Raw genomic sequence first — 6000 nt, 5'->3', positions numbered from 1 at the left:
AATTGTACTTTTTATCCCATTCTTTTATTGTTCTTTTCTAGCAACCTTCAAAAACCTGATGGCAATTCTTAATCTATCAGAATCTTCATTTTAATAGTGTTATGATTATGGATAAATTAAATGTAAATACAAGACCTAAAGTATGGTAAATACACTTCTCTCACAAAGAGTAGACATAGTGCCAGGTTTCAGGTATACTGCAAAATCAAAAGTTAATGTGTGTGTGTGTGTGTGTGTGTGTGTGTGTGTGTGTGTGTATTTATGTGAATATACTCTATTGACTAATCAAATGTGTATATGGGTATGTATACTTTGAGATTATTTTATACAGTGATATTGAGTTCAGAAAAATATATATTACAACATCCATAATACTAACTAAAATAGAAGAAAATCATAACACCCTATCAACAACAGAATACGTGTTGAACACATATTTTTTTCCATTGCTTAGAGGAAGAAAAAGGAAATAAATTTATATTTTAAAAATTCAATGTGATAATCCTGTCATGGAGACACACAGGTGGCCAGGGCATCAATGTAACCCAAATTCACACATTTAAAATTCCGAGACCAAGACTGATCACTGAATCCATGAGAGGCGAAGAGTGGGTGTGAGTTAGTGGTGATCAAGGTCAAGCGAATACATAAGTTATGTTTCTTAATTTTGAACATGATTTTGATTTCAGTATTCATAGAACAAGTCAGTTTCCTATCCCCTCCACCAAACTAAATGGAAAACAATGTGAATAGGTCAGAAATTTTCCATCAAGACCTGGGAGTTGGTTAAAGAAAACCGTTAGAAATGATTTTGTTCCCTTCAGGTAGTTTTTGTCACGGTTCTCAGTAATTGAAATTTTTCTATGCTTGTTAAAGAATCATTAAAATAGCCACTTCTTCATCAATTAGAATCTTGCTGCCAGATTGTGTGACATTTCATGAACCAGCTTTAATTTGTTACACATTGTTCTCAGAAGGTGAGATGAGATTTCAGGGGCTTGTGTGGTAGTTGAGAGACGTATTTTACACGACCACTCCTGGTTCCTTTCTAGTAATTCAAGTAGAGCTGCATGATCTTGATTAGTTAATCTTTCTACATCAGCATTTTCAGATAGTACTTCATAAAATTTTCACTACAATTAAAAATGCAATTAAAATGGATTATCTAAATCAAAGTCAATCTTTAATTACTGCATACTGTCTAGATCTTTACTTCGTGATAGAAGAGATAAAATTCTAACAATTGCCGTGCTAATGCCTTCATTATTAAAAACATAATAATACCAGTCTTTTGAGGTTCATCTCATTTCCTATCAGTTCTTTTTTCAGGTTGTCATCGAGAAGTTTGCTTCCTTTAACAACCATGCCTACTTAGTCCTGAGCAGGTCTTTATGTGTTTCCCCTGAGAAAATTTTATCATGCAAAGTTCACCTAATTAATCCAACTCCTTTCACACAAAGCAAACGAGTGCCTCAATTCAGACTTTTTCTGGGCTTTTTAAAAAATTTCCCCTTTCTTCTGCCATTTTTTACTCTTGCAAAAACAATTAATAAAAATGTTTTAAATAAAAGGAAATCCTTGGTAATTCCACTCACTGCTACATTGAGTCTACTTTACAAGTTGCATCTTGTTTCTTTAAGCCACGCATTATTACGCATGCAACTTTTGCATTCTTCCTTTTTTTTTTTTTTTTTTTTGGCAGTGCTAATATGGGATAATAAAGTAAAATCTTGTGGACCTGAGAGTCGAAGGACCCTAGTTTCAATGTTCAATAGCATCTATAAGTAACATACCTGTGGAGAAGTTACCAAGTTATATGAGCCTTCATTCCTTCACCTGTAATACAAGGGAAACAAAGTACATACCTTCAGACATTGTAAAACTTAGAAATTATTTACATAAATTTCCAGTTGCATAGTAGGTGACCAACCGAGAGAGGTTATTTGTATTATGTCATACATTTTCCATGTTATTATCTAGACTTTATGACTATCGAGATAACATCTTAACCTAAGCATGTATAAATGCTGATCCATCAAAAATCCTAATTGGTGGACTCTGACATTAAAGATGGTGGCTTTCTAACTTCTTGATATTTGCATGTAAGTGTTGAGCTACTATTTTAAAGCATCTAACCCATATCTGATGTTAAGGACATGTAATCATGAAATGTCTTCTATAAAACACCTAAAAGGATATGGCATTGCATCAATCCTTTTATAAAGGCAATTAAACTAAACTAATCTTTACCTCTGGCAACCTAAATCCCAGCCAACATTGAAGCAGACTGAGTTATTAAGAGATAACAATAAATAGCTAATAAATTGTTAAATATTATCTCTGTATTTAATAAAAGACCAAAAGATTCTGTTGTGATTAAGGGCAGGAAAGTCATTTCTGGACCTGCATCTCAGAGATAACCCTGACTTCTCCATGACAGAGAGAAGTCTTACCCAGCAATATGGAAATTCTAAATACCTCCTGTTGTGTTCAAGACAGAAAAGTGGAGTAACCTGGGGGTAATACAGCTTATACAAAAAGAGGAACGAAAACTTCAAGCTAAGATGAACACTATGAGGGAAACGGTCTGGTTCCTGCAGTGTTGCAAATGACATGGTGATAATCAAAGGCGAGGGTGTCTATGTGGTTTGCGGTGACTACAAGAAGACCAACACCAACATGGGGCAGAATGAGTGGACAGAGCAGTTACAATCACCGGGATGCATCTAGAGCTGTGCAGTCTATAAACTGTAACCTTGACCTGGTCCAAGTTCACAATGCCAGTGAGTTGATGGCTAGTCTTTCCTGGACTGAATAGGTCTGTTGGTGTGGAATGGGGTGTGGAGGGTTACCCATGCCTTTGATGCCAAAGAATGGCTTTATCCATTGCAGTATTGGATTGTCACCCCATATGAGATAGTTGCCTGAGAGCCAAGCTGGCCACAAGCTAAGCATTCCCTACCTCTTCAGGTTCACTGCTTTTGCCCACACAGAAGAAATGAAACTTGTTTACTCTCAAATGCGATATTTTAGTAGTAAACATGAACTCTTTCATTTGCTTCCAAACAGCTTACCATTCATCACCACCCATCACCATATCAGCAGCTGTTCTGTTTTAAATGTGGTCTGCCTGGGGCTACCTCATGTTTATTGTATCTAGATTGGATCTAGAAAGAAGAACTTTAATTCTCTTGTAGGCATTGTTCTGATAACAAAAATCTTTGTTTCAAATTTTCTGCATCTTCATGAAAGTTTTTTTCCCCTAAGTCGTGGACCATGAAGTCTGTTACATCACATATAAAGATCTTTGGCAAAAGATTAAAGGTATGAAGTTATATGTCTAAACACATGAGCTTCAGAGAAGCAGGATGAGCGAGTGATCATCTGGTCGTACCAAGCATAAAGCAACTCCAATTTATGTTATTCAAAAATGTGGAATGTAGCATGATGCAGTAATTGGAAGAATTTATTATATTCTCGTCAAGTATGACATCTGTCCTGTCCATATTCCCTCTCTCTCTTTTTCATGGATTAAGAGTGAGGCTGAATTTGCCAAATATCCAGTTATTACTTTGAACTCAATTTTCAAGTTTAAGCTATTTAGAAAATCAAAATAGTACTTATAGTACAATAATCATATAGTTTGGGGGTTAGTAGAACATTTCCCCAGAGATCTGAACATCAGTTCCATTTTTTATATGAGACAAACACTTTCCTTACTTTACTTTCTGTCTACATGGTCTTTGGAATATTTTTAAAGACATTAGTATTTTCATTTGTCCAGATAAAGGTTTTGTTGAAAAATATTTTTCTCACTCTCACTGTTTATTTAAAGGAAAATATAAAGTCCCTTAAAACTTTTGAATCGTATAATCTACTTGTTTACACATCGCCTGAAGTCAACTGCACATGAATTTGTCAGTTTCTTCCATTTGGAATCCTGGGCATAATAAATGTTTTATCAGCTTTTTCACTTCTGTGACTAAATGACCCAACCAGCACAACTGTAGAGGAGGAAAAGTTTATTTGAGGGCTCACAGTTTCAGAGGTCTTAGTCCATAGAAGGTCGACTCCATTCCTGAGTGCTTGAGATGAGCCTGAATATCATGGCAGAAGAGTGTGGCAGAGGGAAGCAGCTCATATCTGGTGATCACCATGATCAGGAAGCAGAGAGAGAGAGTGCACTCCCCAGATACCCCCATGCCCCGATACCCACCTCCTCCAGCCACGTCCTACCACTTCAGTTAAGACTCTCATAACCCAATCATTTCTCCTCTGAACCTTCCTGATGGTCTCACATGTGTGCTTTTGGGAGACACCTCACATCCAAACTGTAACAATAACTGTAGGAGAGACCAATGGGAAACCCAATACTATGGTTGTACATCTAAGTAAAGAGATAATTAAACGGGAGAATTCTGAATAAACTACTTATTATTCCACCTTTAGTCCTAATTATTATTTGATTTTTTTAATCTAGATGTACTTATTAGAAGTGATATACGAATTGAATTTTTAGAAAAACCATTTGATCTCTAAGAAAAGTCAGTATTGTACAAGTGTGTGGCTTTGTAAAGCAAACATCCCCCCTTGCCTTTTTGTTTCTATGTAATATTTTATAATTATAATTTTCTTTTGAGAAATATAAGTAGATTCTGGATCCTTCTCTCTACCTGCACTTTTCTCTAGGGAATCTCACCAAGTCCTGTTGCTTTAAATAGTAGCAGCTGATCATTGACATCCAAAGTTTCATCTCCCTGAATTCTACCCTGATCAATAGAATTTATCCATGACCATATCCTTGGGGATGCTTAATAGGATTCACCAATTTGACATGCTAAGGTGGAGTTTGGGGCATTTCACTCACTAAAACCTATTTCATCCCATCAAACCAGTTGCTCAAGCAAAACCTGGGTGGTAATGTTGATCTCTCCTTTTGTCTCTTCCTTCTCTCCCCCATTCCTTCCACCCACATGTAAGTTTACCTGCAACAGGTATCCTGACAACTTTCCCTTCCATCTGGTCAAAATCTATTGGAAATCACCATTACCATTCTTCTTGGACAACTATAACAGCTTTCTTACTGGTCTCCTGAATGTTCCTATTATTTTCCTCATGCTTTATTTCTAAATACAATATGTATTACAAATTACACACACACACACACACACACCATGGCCATCTCACCTTTCAGCCATGGCTGTTAATTCAGCAATGGGGAATGAAGAAAAGACAAACAGACATGCACAGGGAGTAAAAGGTGGGGCCAGGTGGTTCAGCCAATGCCTAATGGGGCAAGACTGACCCAGAGCTAGCTCAGCATGTTTATTATATAAACATCAAAAGGTTATTTGTGGGAAAGCTTTAACAAAGCAGGCAATCTTAAGAACACAGGACTGGCAGGTCATTAGGGTCATTTTGTTTTGATCAGAATCCTCTATCCCTGGGAGTTGGTGTCTGAACTCAAAGCCTCCACTGATAACACTGGCCTTTGCACAGAGTTTTCTCTGGCAGGTGTCACCATAGCAACCAGGCCATCTGGACCTGCACTTTTGCACAGGCAGCTCCCAGCACAAATGCAGCCACAAGTGAATCAGAGGCCAAGATTTAAATCACCTCTCTTTCTCTCTCTCTCTCTCTGTATGTGTGTGTGTATATATATATTAGCATGCTGTTAAAATGAAAGGATTGGAGAACTTCTTTTTGATGAAATACAACTAGTAAAGAGACAGGGGTACATGTTTAAACTTTGATGATTATCAGTAAATGTCTCTAAACATCCTCTGAAGCCATGTTGGAGAACAGAGTATAAATGCATTGACAAATTAAATACAGACATACCCAAATGAAACTGCTAAGGATGGAAAGTGAAAATCAAAGAAAATTTATTAGTTTCTTGCTACAATTCATAGCAAGATTTCTTCTGATACTGCAGAATCATTTTATACAATTCCTCACAAAAGAAATCAGAAAACTGGCAAATTGCAGAGTTAGGAGAAG

At 36.6% G+C, this 6000-nt stretch overlaps 1 long non-coding RNA gene across 2 annotated transcripts in view; it reads right to left on the bottom strand.

The window, feature by feature from the left end:
* Positions 1–502: 502 nt before the first annotated feature.
* The window catches only part of LOC124961087 (uncharacterized), an 83093-nt gene continuing 77595 nt past the window's right edge, over positions 503–6000 (bottom strand). For both annotated transcript variants that reach the window (XR_007104233.1, XR_007104232.1), the window contains 2 exons: positions 1794–1836; positions 503–1133 (listed from right to left, as the gene is read on the bottom strand). This is a non-coding gene — a long non-coding RNA (uncharacterized LOC124961087). The remainder of the gene's footprint in view (positions 1134–1793; positions 1837–6000) is intronic.

Source organism: Sciurus carolinensis, chromosome 12, assembly GCF_902686445.1.
Source record: "Sciurus carolinensis chromosome 12, mSciCar1.2, whole genome shotgun sequence".
In the NCBI taxonomy this organism is placed as follows: Eukaryota; Metazoa; Chordata; class Mammalia; order Rodentia; family Sciuridae; genus Sciurus; species Sciurus carolinensis.
Note: the sequence above shows the minus strand (reverse complement) of the source record. Positions and strands in the feature narration are given on the sequence as shown.